A 23,318-nucleotide genomic window follows, 5' to 3' on the forward strand; every position below is an offset into this window, starting at 1 on the left:
GAGAGAGAGAGAGAGAGAGAGAGAGAGAGAGAGAGAGAGAGAGAGAGAGAGAGAGAGAGAGAGAGACACACGCCCCATACACTCGCTCCCCTCCCCCGTGCGCTGTGCCCCAGCCCTGGCCCGGGGGAATAGGCGGCCGCCGGGCCACAGGGTGGGGGGCGCAGCTGAAAGGGGTTGTGGGGGAGGGCGGCCCCCGGCTGGGGTCAAAGGGCGAGCGCCCCGCCCGCCCGTGCGCAGTCAGCGGCCGCGGCGCGCTGGGGGTGGGGGGCGGGGAGGTGAAGGAGGCCAGGCGAGGAGAGGAGGGGGGCTGGAAGGGCTCCACCTTGGCGGGTCCAGCCGTGGAGGCGCATCTTGTGTGAGTGTGAGTGAGTGAGTGAGTGTGAGTGTGAGTGTGTGTGTATAGAGAGACAGCCCCCAACCCCGGCCCGCCGCTCCCTGCCCGCCCCGCCTGTCACCCCCGTCCCTCGGAGCCCGCCGGACCCGGCCGGCGAACTCAACAGAACTCAACAGGCCCGGCCCGGCGCGGGGCCTGGGGCGGGAGGAGGCGGCGGGGAAGCGCAGAGAGGCTCGGCTTCTTGAGCGGGGCAGGGGCGCCCTCCGCCGTCCACGGCCACACCACCCCGAACGCGCCCGATCCCGTCTGGTCTCGGAAGCTAAGCAGGGTGGGGCCTGGTTAGAACTTGGATGGGAGACCGCCCGGGAATCCCGGGTGCCGTAGGCTTCTTCTTCTTCTTTTTTTTTTTTTTTGCCTCTGGTTCTGTCCCGTTTCTGGGAGTGCGGGGGCGGCCCGGGGTGGGGGTGACCCCCACCCTCAGCGCCCGCCGCGGTGCCTGGCGCCCCAGCCCGCACCGTGGGGCCTCCTCTTGTCCCGAGCCGCGACACCGCCGCCACGCGGCAGCATGCGTGGCTTCTGGACTGTCAGGTCTCAGACCAAAGGTCTGCTCTGTGGGAACCGACACACGCTGGAGGAAACCTTGAGAGTCTGAGAGGGGAGGGAGTTCCAGAAGAAGACCAGGATGTCATTTTGAGGGAGTATGTGACCAGAACTCGTCCCGTTGCTTTTGGGGTTCTATGGGCTACACGTAGGAATCTTTGGTGGTGGCACCTGATGTTGGGGGATCCGGAGTCACACCCAGACCTGCTCCACAGGCCTCCTTTTACTTTTCTCTTCGGATTCATTTTTTTTTTTTTTTTTTTTTTTGAGACAGAGTCTCGGTTTGTTGCCCAGGCTAGAGTGAGTGCCGTGGCGTCAGCCTAGCTCACAGCAACTTCAAACTCCTGGGCTCGAGTGATCCTTCTGCCTCAGCCTCCCGGGTAGCTGGGACTGCAGGCATGCGCCACCATGCCCCGCTAATTCTTTATATATATATCAGTTGGCCAATTAATTTCTTTCTATTTATAGTAGAGACGGGGTCTCGCTCTTGCTCAGGCTGGTTTTGAACTCCTGACCTTGAGCAATCCGCCCGCCTCGGCCTCCCAAGAGCTAGGATTACAGGCGTGAGCCACAGCGCCCGGCCGGATTCATTATTTTTAAAAAGTGTCTCTTATCTCTATTATTGCATTTTCTTTCCTCTCTCTTTTCAAGCAGATGATGGGAGTCCAAGTATTAAGGTGACATGTGTTGCCCGTGCCCCCCTCCCCCCCCCGTGTTCTTATTCATTTACCTCTCATGTTGTTCCAGCATATTGTGGGGGCACCAATGTTAAGGTCGGGTGCGTTGCCCTCTCCCAGCCTCCCCCCTCGGGTCAGAGCTTCAAGTGCGCCCATCCCCCAGTCGGTGCGCACCCACCCCATTCCTAATGGATGTGTATGCCCATCCCCTCCCCCCACCCGCCCGACACCCACCCGAAGAAGGTGATTCCTCTGTGTCCACTTAGGTGTCCATCGGTTCGTACCCATTTGCTGGTGAGCGCGAGCACGTGGTGCTCGTGTGTCCATTCTTGGGATACTTGGCTTACTGGAACGGGTTCCAGCTCTGGCCAGGAGAACCACGAGAGGTGCCCCCTCACCGCTGCTCCTCATAGCCGAATAGCACTCCGTGGTGTCCACGCGCCACATTTTATTTACCCACTCGTGGGTCGATGGGCACTCGGGTCGCTTCCAGGTCTTTGCGATTGTGACTTGTGCCCTGACTCTAACCCTAACCCTTACCCAGCCCGTCCCCTCCACGGCCCCTGCCTGACTGACTCCTTCCCGTCCTCTGCCCCTGCCTGACACGCTCCTCCCCGCCCGGGCCGTCACCGTCCTCGGCCCCTGCCTGACGGGGCTCCTCCGTCGCCTGGGCCTTCCAAGGGCTTGGTGTGGACGCTGGTTCCAGGACGCCCTCCCAGGAACCCGGTAGCAGGGCGGCCGCAGCGTCTCGCGCAACCCAACCGTCCGCCGGCTGGCCGCCGTCGCTAAGTGGCCTGCGGGGGACGTGCTCCCGCTGTGCCGTGGGGGCCCAGCCTGGTGTCTTCTCTGAGGCCCCGCGGCTGCCGCTCCCGCAAGGGGATAGCCGCGGAGGTGGGGACCGCCTCCTCATGGGGACGTACACCCAGCTCTCCACGTCGGATTCCGGGGCTCTCTGTCCTGCCAGAAGGCCCAGCTGGCCTGCGGGTCCTTAGAGTGGCAAAAACATCCGAAAACTGAGATTGAGGGTCCGGTGGGTGTCTGCACTTTTGTGCTGGGCACCCCAGGGAGGCCCGGGGGCTGGCTGGACAACGCGGTCTGCTGGGCTGGGGGGGGCGGTTTGGAGGAGCAACTGATGCCCTTTGCACTTTGGGTAGCAAGTGTCTGAGGTGTCTCTGGGCCCTGTGCCATGTGGGGGCGGGGGCGGGGGCGGGGTGGGAGGAGGAGGAGGAGGAGGAGGAGGAGGAGGAGGAGGAGGAGGAGGAGGTGGGAAGGGCCGTGGCCTGCAGTCGTGTTCCCCGGGGTGGCACAGCATGTGGCTTCTTCCACAGGCTGCTTGGCCTGGGCTCCCTGCACCTGGGCCTTTGGAGGACCGGCCCTGTGCTTGCCAACACTTCCTGCAGGGACCCAGAGCTGGGAGGTGGCATCTCTCAGCCCTGGGTCGGGCAGAGCCCCAGCGGGCCATGCCCACAACCTCTCTCAGCACGGGTCCCCCAGAAGGCTCCTTTGGGACCAGGATTCTCTTGCGGGTGACTCTTTAAGGTCTGGCCCCTGGATGGAGGGGCACCAGGAGTAGAGGAGCAGGAAGGGGAAGGGGGTGGCCATGCGAGGGGACACTTTCAGGCCAAGTCCCAGCTTCAGCCTGATCCTCCTGGGAACCCCGGGGTGGACATCACACCTCCTGGTTGCCCCGCTCTGAGACAAGGAGCCGGGCTTCGCATTCCCACAGCAGCCAGTCGTGGGCTGAGGACACCTGGGGCGTTGGGAACTCCCTGGCTTCTCCTTGGTTTAACATCTGGAGCTGCTTGGGAATCGTGCCGCCACACACGCCCGAGCGCAGGTGTCTTCTGCACAGACTGCGGGCCTGGCTCTTCTGAATGCCGCTAGCTCGCCACCCACCCACGGGTGAACCTGGTCAGGGTACTTTCTCTCAGGGGCAGACTGTGATCCGGGCGGGCTACCGGTGTCTCTGTTTGCTCCTTTCTTTCTTCCATTTCGGGAAAGGCTTCCTTACTGGGTGTGGAAATCTCCTATGCCTTTCCTCGCCTATTCTGTCAGCTTTCAAATTCTCTTTCGGTTGCCACCCTCACAGATGGATTAGGAAACTCTTTGCGGTGCACTCATTAGTGAAATGACCTCAATGACGCTGGAATCCAATATCTAATCGCCGATTTTTAGCGAGTCCACACGCCAGGGTGGTTGGGGTCCAATGCAGCCCCGGCCAGGCCCAGGCCCCTTGGACTGGGCCACAGGAGGACACAGAGGAGGGTCCCGGCCCCCACGGTAGCGGTGCGGGCAGTTCTCAAAGGGCTTGGGTGTTTTCCAGAGGGAGGAGATGGAGGGGACTGATTTCTTCAGCGCCCCACAAACCACGCCACCCCACCCCACCCATGGGACACGTCGAGAGAGAGAGAGAGAGAGAGAGAGAGAGAGAGAGAGAGAGAGAGAGAGAGAGAGAGAGAGAGAGAGAGAGAGAGAGACACACGCCCCATACACTCGCTCCCCTCCCCCGTGCGCTGTGCCCCAGCCCTGGCCCGGGGGAATAGGCGGCCGCCGGGCCACAGGGTGGGGGGCGCAGCTGAAAGGGGTTGTGGGGGAGGGCGGCCCCCGGCTGGGGTCAAAGGGCGAGCGCCCCGCCCGCCCGTGCGCAGTCAGCGGCCGCGGCGCGCTGGGGGTGGGGGGCGGGGAGGTGAAGGAGGCCAGGCGAGGAGAGGAGGGGGGCTGGAAGGGCTCCACCTTGGCGGGTCCAGCCGTGGAGGCGCATCTTGTGTGAGTGTGAGTGAGTGAGTGAGTGTGAGTGTGAGTGTGTGTGTATAGAGAGACAGCCCCCAACCCCGGCCCGCCGCTCCCTGCCCGCCCCGCCTGTCACCCCCGTCCCTCGGAGCCCGCCGGACCCGGCCGGCGAACTCAACAGAACTCAACAGGCCCGGCCCGGCGCGGGGCCTGGGGCGGGAGGAGGCGGCGGGGAAGCGCAGAGAGGCTCGGCTTCTTGAGCGGGGCAGGGGCGCCCTCCGCCGTCCACGGCCACACCACCCCGAACGCGCCCGATCCCGTCTGGTCTCGGAAGCTAAGCAGGGTGGGGCCTGGTTAGAACTTGGATGGGAGACCGCCCGGGAATCCCGGGTGCCGTAGGCTTCTTCTTCTTCTTTTTTTTTTTTTTTGCCTCTGGTTCTGTCCCGTTTCTGGGAGTGCGGGGGCGGCCCGGGGTGGGGGTGACCCCCACCCTCAGCGCCCGCCGCGGTGCCTGGCGCCCCAGCCCGCACCGTGGGGCCTCCTCTTGTCCCGAGCCGCGACACCGCCGCCACGCGGCAGCATGCGTGGCTTCTGGACTGTCAGGTCTCAGACCAAAGGTCTGCTCTGTGGGAACCGACACACGCTGGAGGAAACCTTGAGAGTCTGAGAGGGGAGGGAGTTCCAGAAGAAGACCAGGATGTCATTTTGAGGGAGTATGTGACCAGAACTCGTCCCGTTGCTTTTGGGGTTCTATGGGCTACACGTAGGAATCTTTGGTGGTGGCACCTGATGTTGGGGGATCCGGAGTCACACCCAGACCTGCTCCACAGGCCTCCTTTTACTTTTCTCTTCGGATTCATTTTTTTTTTTTTTTTTTTTTTTTGAGACAGAGTCTCGGTTTGTTGCCCAGGCTAGAGTGAGTGCCGTGGCGTCAGCCTAGCTCACAGCAACTTCAAACTCCTGGGCTCGAGTGATCCTTCTGCCTCAGCCTCCCGGGTAGCTGGGACTGCAGGCATGCGCCACCATGCCCCGCTAATTCTTTATATATATATCAGTTGGCCAATTAATTTCTTTCTATTTATAGTAGAGACGGGGTCTCGCTCTTGCTCAGGCTGGTTTTGAACTCCTGACCTTGAGCAATCCGCCCGCCTCGGCCTCCCAAGAGCTAGGATTACAGGCGTGAGCCACAGCGCCCGGCCGGATTCATTATTTTTAAAAAGTGTCTCTTATCTCTATTATTGCATTTTCTTTCCTCTCTCTTTTCAAGCAGATGATGGGAGTCCAAGTATTAAGGTGACATGTGTTGCCCGTGCCCCCCTCCCCCCCCGTGTTCTTATTCATTTACCTCTCATGTTGTTCCAGCATATTGTGGGGGCACCAATGTTAAGGTCGGGTGCGTTGCCCTCTCCCAGCCTCCCCCCTCGGGTCAGAGCTTCAAGTGCGCCCATCCCCCAGTCGGTGCGCACCCACCCCATTCCTAATGGATGTGTATGCCCATCCCCACCCCCCACCCGCCCGACACCCACCCGAAGAAGGTGATTCCTCTGTGTCCACTTAGGTGTCCATCGGTTCGTACCCATTTGCTGGTGAGCGCGAGCACGTGGTGCTCGTGTGTCCATTCTTGGGATACTTGGCTTACTGGAACGGGTTCCAGCTCTGGCCAGGAGAACCACGAGAGGTGCCCCCTCACCGCTGCTCCTCATAGCCGAATAGCACTCCGTGGTGTCCACGCGCCACATTTTATTTACCCACTCGTGGGTCGATGGGCACTCGGGTCGCTTCCAGGTCTTTGCGATTGTGACTTGTGCCCTGACTCTAACCCTAACCCTTACCCAGCCCGTCCCCTCCACGGCCCCTGCCTGACTGACTCCTTCCCGTCCTCTGCCCCTGCCTGACACGCTCCTCCCCGCCCGGGCCGTCACCGTCCTCGGCCCCTGCCTGACGGGGCTCCTCCGTCGCCTGGGCCTTCCAAGGGCTTGGTGTGGACGCTGGTTCCAGGACGCCCTCCCAGGAACCCGGTAGCAGGGCGGCCGCAGCGTCTCGCGCAACCCAACCGTCCGCCGGCTGGCCGCCGTCGCTAAGTGGCCTGCGGGGGACGTGCTCCCGCTGTGCCGTGGGGGCCCAGCCTGGTGTCTTCTCTGAGGCCCCGCGGCTGCCGCTCCCCGCAAGGGGATAGCCGCGGAGGTGGGGACCGCCTCCTCATGGGGACGTACACCCAGCTCTCCACGTCGGATTCCGGGGCTCTCTGTCCTGCCAGAAGGCCCAGCTGGCCTGCGGGTCCTTAGAGTGGCAAAAACATCCGAAAACTGAGATTGAGGGTCCGGTGGGTGTCTGCACTTTTGTGCTGGGCACCCCAGGGAGGCCCGGGGGCTGGCTGGACAACGCGGTCTGCTGGGCTGGGGGGGGCGGTTTGGAGGAGCAACTGATGCCCTTTGCACTTTGGGTAGCAAGTGTCTGAGGTGTCTCTGGGCCCTGTGCCATGTGGGGGCGGGGGCGGGGGCGGGGTGGGAGGAGGAGGAGGAGGAGGAGGAGGAGGAGGTGGGAAGGGCCGTGGCCTGCAGTCGTGTTCCCCGGGGTGGCACAGCATGTGGCTTCTTCCACAGGCTGCTTGGCCTGGGCTCCCTGCACCTGGGCCTTTGGAGGACTGGCCCTGTGCTTGCCAACACTTCCTGCAGGGACCCAGAGCTGGGAGGTTGCATCTCTCAGCCCTGGGTCGGGCAGAGCCCCAGCGGGCCATGCCCACAACCTCTCTCAGCACGGGTCCCCCAGAAGGCTCCTTTGGGACCAGGATTCTCTTGCGGGTGACTCTTTAAGGTCTGGCCCCTGGATGGAGGGGCACCAGGAGTAGAGGAGCAGGAAGGGGAAGGGGGTGGCCATGCGAGGGGACACTTTCAGGCCAAGTCCCAGCTTCAGCCTGATCCTCCTGGGAACCCCGGGGTGGACATCACACCTCCTGGTTGCCCCGCTCTGAGACAAGGAGCCGGGCTTCGCATTCCCACAGCAGCCAGTCGTGGGCTGAGGACACCTGGGGCGTTGGGAACTCCCTGGCTTCTCCTTGGTTTAACATCTGGAGCTGCTTGGGAATCGTGCCGCCACACACGCCCGAGTGCAGGTGTCTTCTGCACAGACTGCGGGCCTGGCTCTTCTGAATGCCGCTAGCTCGCCACCCACCCACGGGTGAACCTGGTCAGGGTACTTTCTCTCAGGGGCAGACTGTGATCCGGGCGGGCTACCGGTGTCTCTGTTTGCTCCTTTCTTTCTTCCATTTCGGGAAAGGCTTCCTTACTGGGTGTGGAAATCTCCTATGCCTTTCCTCGCCTATTCTGTCAGCTTTCAAATTCTCTTTCGGTTGCCACCCTCACAGATGGATTAGGAAACTCTTTGCGGTGCACTCATTAGTGAAATGACCTCAATGACGCTGGAATCCAATATCTAATCGCCGATTTTTAGCGAGTCCACACGCCAGGGTGGTTGGGGTCCAATGCAGCCCCGGCCAGGCCCAGGCCCCTTGGACTGGGCCACAGGAGGACACAGAGGAGGGTCCCGGCCCCCACGGTAGCGGTGCGGGCAGTTCTCAAAGGGCTTGGGTGTTTTCCAGAGGGAGGAGATGGAGGGGACTGATTTCTTCAGCGCCCCACAAACCACGCCACCCCACCCCACCCATGGGACACGTCGAGAGAGAGAGAGAGAGAGAGAGAGAGAGAGAGAGAGAGAGAGAGAGAGAGAGAGAGAGAGAGAGAGAGAGAGAGACACACGCCCCATACACTCGCTCCCCTCCCCCGTGCGCTGTGCCCCAGCCCTGGCCCGGGGGAATAGGCGGCCGCCGGGCCACAGGGTGGGGGGCGCAGCTGAAAGGGGTTGTGGGGGAGGGCGGCCCCCGGCTGGGGTCAAAGGGCGAGCGCCCCGCCCGCCCGTGCGCAGTCAGCGGCCGCGGCGCGCTGGGGGTGGGGGGCGGGGAGGTGAAGGAGGCCAGGCGAGGAGAGGAGGGGGGCTGGAAGGGCTCCACCTTGGCGGGTCCAGCCGTGGAGGCGCATCTTGTGTGAGTGTGAGTGAGTGAGTGAGTGTGAGTGTGAGTGTGTGTGTATAGAGAGACAGCCCCCAACCCCGGCCCGCCGCTCCCTGCCCGCCCCGCCTGTCACCCCCGTCCCTCGGAGCCCGCCGGACCCGGCCGGCGAACTCAACAGAACTCAACAGGCCCGGCCCGGCGCGGGGCCTGGGGCGGGAGGAGGCGGCGGGGAAGCGCAGAGAGGCTCGGCTTCTTGAGCGGGGCAGGGGCGCCCTCCGCCGTCCACGGCCACACCACCCCGAACGCGCCCGATCCCGTCTGGTCTCGGAAGCTAAGCAGGGTGGGGCCTGGTTAGAACTTGGATGGGAGACCGCCCGGGAATCCCGGGTGCCGTAGGCTTCTTCTTCTTTTTTTTTTTTTTTTTTGCCTCTGGTTCTGTCCCGTTTCTGGGAGTGCGGGGGCGGCCCGGGGTGGGGGTGACCCCCACCCTCAGCGCCCGCCGCGGTGCCTGGCGCCCCAGCCCGCACCGTGGGGCCTCCTCTTGTCCCGAGCCGCGACACCGCCGCCACGCGGCAGCATGCGTGGCTTCTGGACTGTCAGGTCTCAGACCAAAGGTCTGCTCTGTGGGAACCGACACACGCTGGAGGAAACCTTGAGAGTCTGAGAGGGGAGGGAGTTCCAGAAGAAGGCCAGGATGTCATTTTGAGGGAGTATGTGACCAGAACTCGTCCCGTTGCTTTTGGGGTTCTATGGGCTACACGTAGGAATCTTTGGTGGTGGCACCTGATGTTGGGGGATCCGGAGTCACACCCAGACCTGCTCCACAGGCCTCCTTTTACTTTTCTCTTCGGATTCATTTTTTTTTTTTTTTTTTTTTTGAGACAGAGTCTCGGTTTGTTGCCCAGGCTAGAGTGAGTGCCGTGGCGTCAGCCTAGCTCACAGCAACTTCAAACTCCTGGGCTCGAGTGATCCTTCTGCCTCAGCCTCCCGGGTAGCTGGGACTGCAGGCATGCGCCACCATGCCCCGCTAATTCTTTATATATATATCAGTTGGCCAATTAATTTCTTTCTATTTATAGTAGAGACGGGGTCTCGCTCTTGCTCAGGCTGGTTTTGAACTCCTGACCTTGAGCAATCCGCCCGCCTCGGCCTCCCAAGAGCTAGGATTACAGGCGTGAGCCACAGCGCCCGGCCGGATTCATTATTTTTAAAAAGTGTCTCTTATCTCTATTATTGCATTTTCTTTCCTCTCTCTTTTCAAGCAGATGATGGGAGTCCAAGTATTAAGGTGACATGTGTTGCCCGTGCCCCCCTCCCCCCCCCCGTGTTCTTATTCATTTACCTCTCATGTTGTTCCAGCATATTGTGGGGGCACCAATGTTAAGGTCGGGTGCGTTGCCCTCTCCCAGCCTCCCCCCTCGGGTCAGAGCTTCAAGTGCGCCCATCCCCCAGTCGGTGCGCACCCACCCCATTCCTAATGGATGTGTATGCCCATCCCCTCCCCCCACCCGCCCGACACCCACCCGAAGAAGGTGATTCCTCTGTGTCCACTTAGGTGTCCATCGGTTCGTACCCATTTGCTGGTGAGCGCGAGCACGTGGTGCTCGTGTGTCCATTCTTGGGATACTTGGCTTACTGGAACGGGTTCCAGCTCTGGCCAGGAGAACCACGAGAGGTGCCCCCTCACCGCTGCTCCTCATAGCCGAATAGCACTCCGTGGTGTCCACGTGCCACATTTTATTTACCCACTCGTGGGTCGATGGGCACTCGGGTCGCTTCCAGGTCTTTGCGATTGTGACTTGTGCCCTGACTCTAACCCTAACCCTTACCCAGCCCGTCCCCTCCACGGCCCCTGCCTGACTGACTCCTTCCCGTCCTCTGCCCCTGCCTGACACGCTCCTCCCCGCCCGGGCCGTCACCGTCCTCGGCCCCTGCCTGACGGGGCTCCTCCGTCGCCTGGGCCTTCCAAGGGCTTGGTGTGGACGCTGGTTCCAGGACGCCCTCCCAGGAACCCGGTAGCAGGGCGGCCGCAGCGTCTCGCGCAACCCAACCGTCCGCCGGCTGGCCGCCGTCGCTAAGTGGCCTGCGGGGGACGTGCTCCCGCTGTGCCGTGGGGGCCCAGCCTGGTGTCTTCTCTGAGGCCCCGCGGCTGCCGCTCCCCGCAAGGGGATAGCCGCGGAGGTGGGGACCGCCTCCTCATGGGGACGTACACCCAGCTCTCCACGTCGGATTCCGGGGCTCTCTGTCCTGCCAGAAGGCCCAGCTGGCCTGCGGGTCCTTAGAGTGGCAAAAACATCCGAAAACTGAGATTGAGGGTCCGGTGGGTGTCTGCACTTTTGTGCTGGGCACCCCAGGGAGGCCCGGGGGCTGGCTGGACAACGCGGTCTGCTGGGCTGGGGGGGGCGGTTTGGAGGAGCAACTGATGCCCTTTGCACTTTGGGTAGCAAGTGTCTGAGGTGTCTCTGGGCCCTGTGCCATGTGGGGGCGGGGGCGGGGTGGGAGGAGGAGGAGGAGGAGGAGGAGGAGGAGGAGGTGGGAAGGGCCGTGGCCTGCAGTCGTGTTCCCCGGGGTGGCACAGCATGTGGCTTCTTCCACAGGCTGCTTGGCCTGGGCTCCCTGCACCTGGGCCTTTGGAGGACTGGCCCTGTGCTTGCCAACACTTCCTGCAGGGACCCAGAGCTGGGAGGTTGCATCTCTCAGCCCTGGGTCGGGCAGAGCCCCAGCGGGCCATGCCCACAACCTCTCTCAGCACGGGTCCCCCAGAAGGCTCCTTTGGGACCAGGATTCTCTTGCGGGTGACTCTTTAAGGTCTGGCCCCTGGATGGAGGGGCACCAGGAGTAGAGGAGCAGGAAGGGGAAGGGGGTGGCCATGCGAGGGGACACTTTCAGGCCAAGTCCCAGCTTCAGCCTGATCCTCCTGGGAACCCCGGGGTGGACATCACACCTCCTGGTTGCCCCGCTCTGAGACAAGGAGCCGGGCTTCGCATTCCCACAGCAGCCAGTCGTGGGCTGAGGACACCTGGGGCGTTGGGAACTCCCTGGCTTCTCCTTGGTTTAACATCTGGAGCTGCTTGGGAATCGTGCCGCCACACACGCCCGAGTGCAGGTGTCTTCTGCACAGACTGCGGGCCTGGCTCTTCTGAATGCCGCTAGCTCGCCACCCACCCACGGGTGAACCTGGTCAGGGTACTTTCTCTCAGGGGCAGACTGTGATCCGGGCGGGCTACCGGTGTCTCTGTTTGCTCCTTTCTTTCTTCCATTTCGGGAAAGGCTTCCTTACTGGGTGTGGAAATCTCCTATGCCTTTCCTCGCCTATTCTGTCAGCTTTCAAATTCTCTTTCGGTTGCCACCCTCACAGATGGATTAGGAAACTCTTTGCGGTGCACTCATTAGTGAAATGACCTCAATGACGCTGGAATCCAATATCTAATCGCCGATTTTTAGCGAGTCCACACGCCAGGGTGGTTGGGGTCCAATGCAGCCCCGGCCAGGCCCAGGCCCCTTGGACTGGGCCACAGGAGGACACAGAGGAGGGTCCCGGCCCCCACGGTAGCGGTGCGGGCAGTTCTCAAAGGGCTTGGGTGTTTTCCAGAGGGAGGAGATGGAGGGGACTGATTTCTTCAGCGCCCCACAAACCACGCCACCCCACCCCACCCATGGGACACGTCGAGAGAGAGAGAGAGAGAGAGAGAGAGAGAGAGAGAGAGAGAGAGAGAGAGAGAGAGAGAGAGAGAGAGAGAGACACACACACGCCCCATACACTCGCTCCCCTCCCCCGTGCGCTGTGCCCCAGCCCTGGCCCGGGGGAATAGGCGGCCGCCGGGCCACAGGGTGGGGGGCGCAGCTGAAAGGGGTTGTGGGGGAGGGCGGCCCCCGGCTGGGGTCAAAGGGCGAGCGCCCCGCCCGCCCGTGCGCAGTCAGCGGCCGCGGCGCGCTGGGGGTGGGGGGCGGGGAGGTGAAGGAGGCCAGGCGAGGAGAGGAGGGGGGCTGGAAGGGCTCCACCTTGGCGGGTCCAGCCGTGGAGGCGCATCTTGTGTGAGTGTGAGTGAGTGAGTGAGTGTGAGTGTGAGTGTGTGTGTATAGAGAGACAGCCCCCAACCCCGGCCCGCCGCTCCCTGCCCGCCCCGCCTGTCACCCCCGTCCCTCGGAGCCCGCCGGACCCGGCCGGCGAACTCAACAGAACTCAACAGGCCCGGCCCGGCGCGGGGCCTGGGGCGGGAGGAGGCGGCGGGGAAGCGCAGAGAGGCTCGGCTTCTTGAGCGGGGCAGGGGCGCCCTCCGCCGTCCACGGCCACACCACCCCGAACGCGCCCGATCCCGTCTGGTCTCGGAAGCTAAGCAGGGTGGGGCCTGGTTAGAACTTGGATGGGAGACCGCCCGGGAATCCCGGGTGCCGTAGGCTTCTTCTTCTTTTTTTTTTTTTTTTTTGCCTCTGGTTCTGTCCCGTTTCTGGGAGTGCGGGGGCGGCCCGGGGTGGGGGTGACCCCCACCCTCAGCGCCCGCCGCGGTGCCTGGCGCCCCAGCCCGCACCGTGGGGCCTCCTCTTGTCCCGAGCCGCGACACCGCCGCCACGCGGCAGCATGCGTGGCTTCTGGACTGTCAGGTCTCAGACCAAAGGTCTGCTCTGTGGGAACCGACACACGCTGGAGGAAACCTTGAGAGTCTGAGAGGGGAGGGAGTTCCAGAAGAAGGCCAGGATGTCATTTTGAGGGAGTATGTGACCAGAACTCGTCCCGTTGCTTTTGGGGTTCTATGGGCTACACGTAGGAATCTTTGGTGGTGGCACCTGATGTTGGGGGATCCGGAGTCACACCCAGACCTGCTCCACAGGCCTCCTTTTACTTTTCTCTTCGGATTCATTTTTTTTTTTTTTTTTTTTTTTTGAGACAGAGTCTCGGTTTGTTGCCCAGGCTAGAGTGAGTGCCGTGGCGTCAGCCTAGCTCACAGCAACTTCAAACTCCTGGGCTCGAGTGATCCTTCTGCCTCAGCCTCCCGGGTAGCTGGGACTGCAGGCATGTGCCACCATGCCCCGCTAATTCTTTATATATATATCAGTTGGCCAATTAATTTCTTTCTATTTATAGTAGAGACGGGGTCTCGCTCTTGCTCAGGCTGGTTTTGAACTCCTGACCTTGAGCAATCCGCCCGCCTCGGCCTCCCAAGAGCTAGGATTACAGGCGTGAGCCACAGTGCCCGGCCGGATTCATTATTTTTAAAAAGTGTCTCTTATCTCTATTATTGCATTTTCTTTTCTCTCTCTTTTCAAGCAGATGATGGGAGTCCAAGTATTAAGGTGACATGTGTTGCCCGTGCCCCCCTCCCCCCCCCCGTGTTCTTATTCATTTACCTCTCATGTTGTTCCAGCATATTGTGGGGGCACCAATGTTAAGGTCGGGTGCGTTGCCCTCTCCCAGCCTCCCCCCTCGGGTCAGAGCTTCAAGTGCGCCCATCCCCCAGTCGGTGCGCACCCACCCCATTCCTAATGGATGTGTATGCCCATCCCCTCCCCCCACCCGCCCGACACCCACCCGAAGAAGGTGATTCCTCTGTGTCCACTTAGGTGTCCATCGGTTCGTACCCATTTGCTGGTGAGCGCGAGCACGTGGTGCTCGTGTGTCCATTCTTGGGATACTTGGCTTACTGGAACGGGTTCCAGCTCTGGCCAGGAGAACCACGAGAGGTGCCCCCTCACCGCTGCTCCTCATAGCCGAATAGCACTCCGTGGTGTCCACGTGCCACATTTTATTTACCCACTCGTGGGTCGATGGGCACTCGGGTCGCTTCCAGGTCTTTGCGATTGTGACTTGTGCCCTGACTCTAACCCTAACCCTTACCCAGCCCGTCCCCTCCACGGCCCCTGCCTGACTGACTCCTTCCCGTCCTCTGCCCCTGCCTGACACGCTCCTCCCCGCCCGGGCCGTCACCGTCCTCGGCCCCTGCCTGACGGGGCTCCTCCGTCGCCTGGGCCTTCCAAGGGCTTGGTGTGGACGCTGGTTCCAGGACGCCCTCCCAGGAACCCGGTAGCAGGGCGGCCGCAGCGTCTCGCGCAACCCAACCGTCCGCCGGCTGGCCGCCGTCGCTAAGTGGCCTGCGGGGGACGTGCTCCCGCTGTGCCGTGGGGGCCCAGCCTGGTGTCTTCTCTGAGGCCCCGCGGCTGCCGCTCCCCGCAAGGGGATAGCCGCGGAGGTGGGGACCGCCTCCTCATGGGGACGTACACCCAGCTCTCCACGTCGGATTCCGGGGCTCTCTGTCCTGCCAGAAGGCCCAGCTGGCCTGCGGGTCCTTAGAGTGGCAAAAACATCCGAAAACTGAGATTGAGGGTCCGGTGGGTGTCTGCACTTTTGTGCTGGGCACCCCAGGGAGGCCCGGGGGCTGGCTGGACAACGCGGTCTGCTGGGCTGGGGGGGGCGGTTTGGAGGAGCAACTGATGCCCTTTGCACTTTGGGTAGCAAGTGTCTGAGGTGTCTCTGGGCCCTGTGCCATGTGGGGGCGGGGGCGGGGGCGGGGTGGGAGGAGGAGGAGGAGGAGGAGGAGGAGGAGGTGGGAAGGGCCGTGGCCTGCAGTCGTGTTCCCCGGGGTGGCACAGCATGTGGCTTCTTCCACAGGCTGCTTGGCCTGGGCTCCCTGCACCTGGGCCTTTGGAGGACTGGCCCTGTGCTTGCCAACACTTCCTGCAGGGACCCAGAGCTGGGAGGTTGCATCTCTCAGCCCTGGGTCGGGCAGAGCCCCAGCGGGCCATGCCCACAACCTCTCTCAGCACGGGTCCCCCAGAAGGCTCCTTTGGGACCAGGATTCTCTTGCGGGTGACTCTTTAAGGTCTGTCCCCTGGATGGAGGGGCACCAGGAGTAGAGGAGCAGGAAGGGGAAGGGGGTGGCCATGCGAGGGGACACTTTCAGGCCAAGTCCCAGCTTCAGCCTGATCCTCCTGGGAACCCCGGGGTGGACATCACACCTCCTGGTTGCCCCGCTCTGAGACAAGGAGCCGGGCTTCGCATTCCCACAGCAGCCAGTCGTGGGCTGAGGACACCTGGGGCGTTGGGAACTCCCTGGCTTCTCCTTGGTTTAACATCTGGAGCTGCTTGGGAATCGTGCCGCCACACACGCCCGAGTGCAGGTGTCTTCTGCACAGACTGCGGGCCTGGCTCTTCTGAATGCCGCTAGCTCGCCACCCACCCACGGGTGAACCTGGTCAGGGTACTTTCTCTCAGGGGCAGACTGTGATCCGGGCGGGCTACCGGTGTCTCTGTTTGCTCCTTTCTTTCTTCCATTTCGGGAAAGGCTTCCTTACTGGGTGTGGAAATCTCCTATGCCTTTCCTCGCCTATTCTGTCAGCTTTCAAATTCTCTTTCGGTTGCCACCCTCACAGATGGATTAGGAAACTCTTTGCGGTGCACTCATTAGTGAAATGACCTCAATGACGCTGGAATCCAATATCTAATCGCCGATTTTTAGCGAGTCCACACGCCAGGGTGGTTGGGGTCCAATGCAGCCCCGGCCAGGCCCAGGCCCCTTGGACTGGGCCACAGGAGGACACAGAGGAGGGTCCCGGCCCCCACGGTAGCGGTGCGGGCAGTTCTCAAAGGGCTTGGGTGTTTTCCAGAGGGAGGAGATGGAGGGGACTGATTTCTTCAGCGCCCCACAAACCACGCCACCCCACCGCACCCATGGGACACGTCGAGAGAGAGAGAGAGAGAGAGAGAGAGAGAGAGAGAGAGAGAGAGAGAGAGAGAGAGAGAGAGAGAGAGAGAGAGAGAGAGAGACACACGCCCCATACACTCGCTCCCCTCCCCCGTGCGCTGTGCCCCAGCCCTGGCCCGGGGGAATAGGCGGCCGCCGGGCCACAGGGTGGGGGGCGCAGCTGAAAGGGGTTGTGGGGGAGGGCGGCCCCCGGCTGGGGTCAAAGGGCGAGCGCCCCGCCCGCCCGTGCGCAGTCAGCGGCCGCGGCGCGCTGGGGGTGGGGGGCGGGGAGGTGAAGGAGGCCAGGCGAGGAGAGGAGGGGGGCTGGAAGGGCTCCACCTTGGCGGGTCCAGCCGTGGAGGCGCATCTTGTGTGAGTGTGAGTGAGTGAGTGAGTGTGAGTGTGAGTGTGTGTGTATAGAGAGACAGCCCCCAACCCCGGCCCGCCGCTCCCTGCCCGCCCCGCCTGTCACCCCCGTCCCTCGGAGCCCGCCGGACCCGGCCGGCGAACTCAACAGAACTCAACAGGCCCGGCCCGGCGCGGGGCCTGGGGCGGGAGGAGGCGGCGGGGAAGCGCAGAGAGGCTCGGCTTCTTGAGCGGGGCAGGGGCGCCCTCCGCCGTCCACGGCCACACCACCCCGAACGCGCCCGATCCCGTCTGGTCTCGGAAGCTAAGCAGGGTGGGGCCTGGTTAGAACTTGGATGGGAGACCGCCCGGGAATCCCGGGTGCCGTAGGCTTCTTCTTCTTTTTTTTTTTTTTTTTTGCCTCTGGTTCTGTCCCGTTTCTGGGAGTGCGGGGGCGGCCCGGGGTGGGGGTGACCCCCACCCTCAGCGCCCGCCGCGGTGCCTGGCGCCCCAGCCCGCACCGTGGGGCCTCCTCTTGTCCCGAGCCGCGACACCGCCGCCACGCGGCAGCATGCGTGGCTTCTGGACTGTCAGGTCTCAGACCAAAGGTCTGCTCTGTGGGAACCGACACACGCTGGAGGAAACCTTGAGAGTCTGAGAGGGGAGGGAGTTCCAGAAGAAGGCCAGGATGTCATTTTGAGGGAGTATGTGACCAGAACTCGTCCCGTTGCTTTTGGGGTTCTATGGGCTACACGTAGGAATCTTTGGTGGTGGCACCTGATGTTGGGGGATCCGGAGTCACACCCAGACCTGCTCCACAGGCCTCCTTTTACTTTTCTCTTCGGATTCATTTTTTTTTTTTTTTTTTTTTTTGAGACAGAGTCTCGGTTTGTTGCCCAGGCTAGAGTGAGTGCCGTGGCGTCAGCCTAGCTCACAGCAACTTCAAACTCCTGGGCTCGAGTGATCCTTCTGCCTCAGCCTCCCGGGTAGCTGGGACTGCAGGCATGCGCCACCATGCCCCGCTAATTCTTTATATATATATCAGTTGGCCAATTAATTTCTTTCTATTTATAGTAGAGACGGGGTCTCGCTCTTGCTCAGGCTGGTTTTGAACTCCTGACCTTGAGCAATCCGCCCGCCTCGGCCTCCCAAGAGCTAGGATTACAGGCGTGAGCCACAGCGCCCGGCCGGATTCATTATTTTTAAAAAGTGTCTCTTATCTCTATTATTGCATTTTCTTTCCTCTCTCTTTTCAAGCAGATGATGGGAGTCCAAGTATTAAGGTGACATGTGTTGCCCGTGCCCCCCTCCCCCCCCCGTGTTCTTATTCATTTACCTCTCATGTTGTTCCAGCATATTGTGGGGGCACCAATGTTAAGGTCGGGTGCGTTGCCCTCTCCCAGCCTCCCCCCTCGGGTCAGAGCTTCAAGTGCGCCCATCCCCCAGTCGGTGCGCACCCACCCCATTCCTAATGGATGTGTATGCCCATCCCCTCCCCCCACCCGCCCGACACCCACCCGAAGAAGGTGATTCCTCTGTGTCCACTTAGGTGTCCATCGGTTCGTACCCATTTGCTGGTGAGCGCGAGCACGTGGTGCTCGTGTGTCCATTCTTGGGATACTTGGCTTACTGGAACGGGTTCCAGCTCTGGCCAGGAGAACCACGAGAGGTGCCCCCTCACCGCTGCTCCTCATAGCCGAATAGCACTCCGTGGTGTCCACGTGCCACATTTTATTTACCCACTCGTGGGTCGATGGGCACTCGGGTCGCTTCCAGGTCTTTGCGATTGTGACTTGTGCCCTGACTCTAACCCTAACCCTTACCCAGCCCGTCCCCTCCACGGCCCCTGCCTGACTGACTCCTTCCCGTCCTCTGCCCCTGCCTGACACGCTCCTCCCCGCCCGGGCCGTCACCGTCCTCGGCCCCTGCCTGACGGGGCTCCTCCGTCGCCTGGGCCTTCCAAGGGCTTGGTGTGGACGCTGGTTCCAGGACGCCCTCCCAGGAACCCGGTAGCAGGGCGGCCGCAGCGTCTCGCGCAACCCAACCGTCCGCCGGCTGGCCGCCGTCGCTAAGTGGCCTGCGGGGGACGTGCTCCCGCTGTGCCGTGGGGGCCCAGCCTGGTGTCTTCTCTGAGGCCCCGCGGCTGCCGCTCCCCGCAAGGGGATAGCCGCGGAGGTGGGGACCGCCTCCTCATGGGGACGTACACCCAGCTCTCCACGTCGGATTCCGGGGCTCTCTGTCCTGCCAGAAGGCCCAGCTGGCCTGCGGGTCCTTAGAGTGGCAAAAACATCCGAAAACTGAGATTGAGGGTCCGGTGGGTGTCTGCACTTTTGTGCTGGGCACCCCAGGGAGGCCCGGGGGCTGGCTGGACAACGCGGTCTGCTGGGCTGGGGGGGGCGGTTTGGAGGAGCAACTGATGCCCTTTGCACTTTGGGTAGCAAGTGTCTGAGGTGTCTCTGGGCCCTGTGCCATGTGGGGGCGGGGGCGGGGGCGGGGTGGGAGGAGGAGGAGGAGGAGGAGGAGGAGGAGGTGGGAAGGGCCGTGGCCTGCAGTCGTGTTCCCCGGGGTGGCACAGCATGTGGCTTCTTCCACAGGCTGCTTGGCCTGGGCTCCCTGCACCTGGGCCTTTGGAGGACTGGCCCTGTGCTTGCCAACACTTCCTGCAGGGACCCAGAGCTGGGAGGTTGCATCTCTCAGCCCTGGGTCGGGCAGAGCCCCAGCGGGCCATGCCCACAACCTCTCTCAGCACGGGTCCCCCAGAAGGCTCCTTTGGGACCAGGATTCTCTTGCGGGTGACTCTTTAAGGTCTGGCCCCTGGATGGAGGGGCACCAGGAGTAGAGGAGCAGGAAGGGGAAGGGGGTGGCCATGCGAGGGGACACTTTCAGGCCAAGTCCCAGCTTCAGCCTGATCCTCCTGGGAACCCCGGGGTGGACATCACACCTCCTGGTTGCCCCGCTCTGAGACAAGGAGCCGGGCTTCGCATTCCCACAGCAGCCAGTCGTGGGCTGAGGACACCTGGGGCGTTGGGAACTCCCTGGCTTCTCCTTGGTTTAACATCTGGAGCTGCTTGGGAATCGTGCCGCCACACACGCCCGAGTGCAGGTGTCTTCTGCACAGACTGCGGGCCTGGCTCTTCTGAATGCCGCTAGCTCGCCACCCACCCACGGGTGAACCTGGTCAGGGTACTTTCTCTCAGGGGCAGACTGTGATCCGGGCGGGCTACCGGTGTCTCTGTTTGCTCCTTTCTTTCTTCCATTTCGGGAAAGGCTTCCTTACTGGGTGTGGAAATCTCCTATGCCTTTCCTCGCCTATTCTGTCAGCTTTCAAATTCTCTTTCGGTTGCCACCCTCACAGATGGATTAGGAAACTCTTTGCGGTGCACTCATTAGTGAAATGACCTCAATGACGCTGGAATCCAATATCTAATCGCCGATTTTTAGCGAGTCCACACGCCAGGGTGGTTGGGGTCCAATGCAGCCCCGGCCAGGCCCAGGCCCCTTGGACTGGGCCACAGGAGGACACAGAGGAGGGTCCCGGCCCCCACGGTAGCGGTGCGGGCAGTTCTCAAAGGGCTTGGGTGTTTTCCAGAGGGAGGAGATGGAGGGGACTGATTTCTTCAGCGCCCCACAAACCACGCCACCCCACCGCACCCATGGGACACGTCGAGAGAGAGAGAGAGAGAGAGAGAGAGAGAGAGAGAGAGAGAGAGAGAGAGAGAGAGAGAGAGAGAGAGAGAGAGAGACACACGCCCCATACACTCGCTCCCCTCCCCCGTGCGCTGTGCCCCAGCCCTGGCCCGGGGGAATAGGCGGCCGCCGGGCCACAGGGTGGGGGGCGCAGCTGAAAGGGGTTGTGGGGGAGGGCGGCCCCCGGCTGGGGTCAAAGGGCGAGCGCCCCGCCCGCCCGTGCGCAGTCAGCGGCCCCGGCGCGCTGGGGGTGGGGGGCGGGGAGGTGAAGGAGGCCAGGCGAGGAGAGGAGGGGGGCTGGAAGGGCTCCACCTTGGCGGGTCCAGCCGTGGAGGCGCATCTTGTGTGAGTGTGAGTGAGTGAGTGAGTGTGAGTGTGAGTGTGTGTGTATAGAGAGACAGCCCCCAACCCCGGCCCGCCGCTCCCTGCCCGCCCCGCCTGTCACCCCCGTCCCTCGGAGCCCGCCGGACCCGGCCGGCGAACTCAACAGAACTCAACAGTCCCGGCCCGGCGCGGGGCCTGGGGCGGGAGGAGGCGGCGGGGAAGCGCAGAGAGGCTCGGCTTCTTGAGCGGGGCAGGGGCGCCCTCCGCCGTCCACGGCCACACCACCCCGAACGCGCCCGATCCCGTCTGGTCTCGGAAGCTAAGCAGGGTGGGGCCTGGTTAGAACTTGGATGGGAGACCGCCCGGGAATCCCGGGTGCCGTAGGCTTCTTCTTCTTTTTTTTTTTTTTTTTTGCCTCTGGTTCTGTCCCGTTTCTGGGAGTGCGGGGGCGGCCCGGGGTGGGGGTGACCCCCACCCTCAGCGCCCGCCGCGGTGCCTGGCGCCCCAGCCCGCACCGTGGGGCCTCCTCTTGTCCCGAGCCGCGACACCGCCGCCACGCGGCAGCATGCGTGGCTTCTGGACTGTCAGGTCTCAGACCAAAGGTCTGCTCTGTGGGAACCGACACACGCTGGAGGAAACCTTGAGAGTCTGAGAGGGGAGGGAGTTCCAGAAGAAGGCCAGGATGTCATTTTGAGGGAGTATGTGACCAGAACTCGTCCCGTTGCTTTTGGGGTTCTATGGGCTACACGTAGGAATCTTTGGTGGTGGCACCTGATGTTGGGGGATCCGGAGTCACACCCAGACCTGCTCCACAGGCCTCCTTTTACTTTTCTCTTCGGATTCATTTTTTTTTTTTTTTTTTTTTTTTGAGACAGAGTCTCGGTTTGTTGCCCAGGCTAGAGTGAGTGCCGTGGCGTCAGCCTAGCTCACAGCAACTTCAAACTCCTGGGCTCGAGTGATCCTTCTGCCTCAGCCTCCCGGGTAGCTGGGACTGCAGGCATGCGCCACCATGCCCCGCTAATTCTTTATATATATATCAGTTGGCCAATTAATTTCTTTCTATTTATAGTAGAGACGGGGTCTCGCTCTTGCTCAGGCTGGTTTTGAACTCCTGACCTTGAGCAATCCGCCCGCCTCGGCCTCCCAAGAGCTAGGATTACAGGCGTGAGCCACAGCGCCCGGCCGGATTCATTATTTTTAAAAAGTGTCTCTTATCTCTATTATTGCATTTTCTTTCCTCTCTCTTTTCAAGCAGATGATGGGAGTCCAAGTATTAAGGTGACATGTGTTGCCCGTGCCCCCCTCCCCCCCCCGTGTTCTTATTCATTTACCTCTCATGTTGTTCCAGCATATTGTGGGGGCACCAATGTTAAGGTCGGGTGCGTTGCCCTCTCCCAGCCTCCCCCCTCGGGTCAGAGCTTCAAGTGCGCCCATCCCCCAGTCGGTGCGCACCCACCCCATTCCTAATGGATGTGTATGCCCATCCCCTCCCCCCACCCGCCCGACACCCACCCGAAGAAGGTGATTCCTCTGTGTCCACTTAGGTGTCCATCGGTTCGTACCCATTTGCTGGTGAGCGCGAGCACGTGGTGCTCGTGTGTCCATTCTTGGGATACTTGGCTTACTGGAACGGGTTCCAGCTCTGGCCAGGAGAACCACGAGAGGTGCCCCCTCACCGCTGCTCCTCATAGCCGAATAGCACTCCGTGGTGTCCACGCGCCACATTTTATTTACCCACTCGTGGGTCGATGGGCACTCGGGTCGCTTCCAGGTCTTTGCGATTGTGACTTGTGCCCTGACTCTAACCCTAACCCTTACCCAGCCCGTCCCCTCCACGGCCCCTGCCTGACTGACTCCTTCCCGTCCTCTGCCCCTGCCTGACACGCTCCTCCCCGCCCGGGCCGTCACCGTCCTCGGCCCCTGCCTGACGGGGCTCCTCCGTCGCCTGGGCCTTCCAAGGGCTTGGTGTGGACGCTGGTTCCAGGACGCCCTCCCAGGAACCCGGTAGCAGGGCGGCCGCAGCGTCTCGCGCAACCCAACCGTCCGCCGGCTGGCCGCCGTCGCTAAGTGGCCTGCGGGGGACGTGCTCCCGCTGTGCCGTGGGGGCCCAGCCTGGTGTCTTCTCTGAGGCCCCGCGGCTGCCGCTCCCCGCAAGGGGATAGCCGCGGAGGTGGGGACCGCCTCCTCATGGGGACGTACACCCAGCTCTCCACGTCGGATTCCGGGGCTCTCTGTCCTGCCAGAAGGCCCAGCTGGCCTGCGGGTCCTTAGAGTGGCAAAAACATCCGAAAACTGAGATTGAGGGTCCGGTGGGTGTCTGCACTTTTGTGCTGGGCACCCCAGGGAGGCCCGGGGGCTGGCTGGACAACGCGGTCTGCTGGGCTGGGGGGGGCGGTTTGGAGGAGCAACTGATGCCCTTTGCACTTTGGGTAGCAAGTGTCTGAGGTGTCTCTGGGCCCTGTGCCATGTGGGGGCGGGGGCGGGGGCGGGGTGGGAGGAGGAGGAGGAGGAGGAGGAGGAGGAGGAGGAGGAGGAGGTGGGAAGGGCCGTGGCCTGCAGTCGTGTTCCCCGGGGTGGCACAGCATGTGGCTTCTTCCACAGGCTGCTTGGCCTGGGCTCCCTGCACCTGGGCCTTTGGAGGACCGGCCCTGTGCTTGCCAACACTTCCTGCAGGGACCCAGAGCTGGGAGGTTGCATCTCTCAGCCCTGGGTCGGGCAGAGCCCCAGCGGGCCATGCCCACAACCTCTCTCAGCACGGGTCCCCCAGAAGGCTCCTTTGGGACCAGGATTCTCTTGCGGGTGACTCTTTAAGGTCTGGCCCCTGGATGGAGGGGCACCAGGAGTAGAGGAGCAGGAAGGGGAAGGGGGTGGCCATGCGAGGGGACACTTTCAGGCCAAGTCCCAGCTTCAGCCTGATCCTCCTGGGAACCCCGGGGTGG

At 62.5% G+C, this 23,318-nt stretch overlaps 6 pseudogenes; all 6 read left to right on the forward strand.

The window, feature by feature from the left end:
- The first annotated feature begins 602 nt into the window (after positions 1–602).
- Positions 603–721, forward strand: LOC142861277 (uncharacterized; annotated as a pseudogene).
- Positions 722–4,624: 3,903 nt separating this feature from the next.
- LOC142861278 (uncharacterized) lies at positions 4,625–4,743 on the forward strand (annotated as a pseudogene).
- Positions 4,744–8,627: 3,884 nt separating this feature from the next.
- LOC142861279 (uncharacterized) lies at positions 8,628–8,746 on the forward strand (annotated as a pseudogene).
- Positions 8,747–12,629: 3,883 nt separating this feature from the next.
- LOC142861280 (uncharacterized) lies at positions 12,630–12,748 on the forward strand (annotated as a pseudogene).
- Positions 12,749–16,642: 3,894 nt separating this feature from the next.
- LOC142861281 (uncharacterized) lies at positions 16,643–16,761 on the forward strand (annotated as a pseudogene).
- A 3,886-nt stretch (positions 16,762–20,647) lies between these two features.
- On the forward strand, positions 20,648–20,766 carry LOC142861282 (uncharacterized; annotated as a pseudogene).
- Positions 20,767–23,318: the final 2,552 nt, after the last annotated feature.

Source organism: Microcebus murinus, chromosome 16, assembly GCF_040939455.1.
Source record: "Microcebus murinus isolate Inina chromosome 16, M.murinus_Inina_mat1.0, whole genome shotgun sequence".
Classification (NCBI taxonomy): Eukaryota; Metazoa; Chordata; class Mammalia; order Primates; family Cheirogaleidae; genus Microcebus; species Microcebus murinus.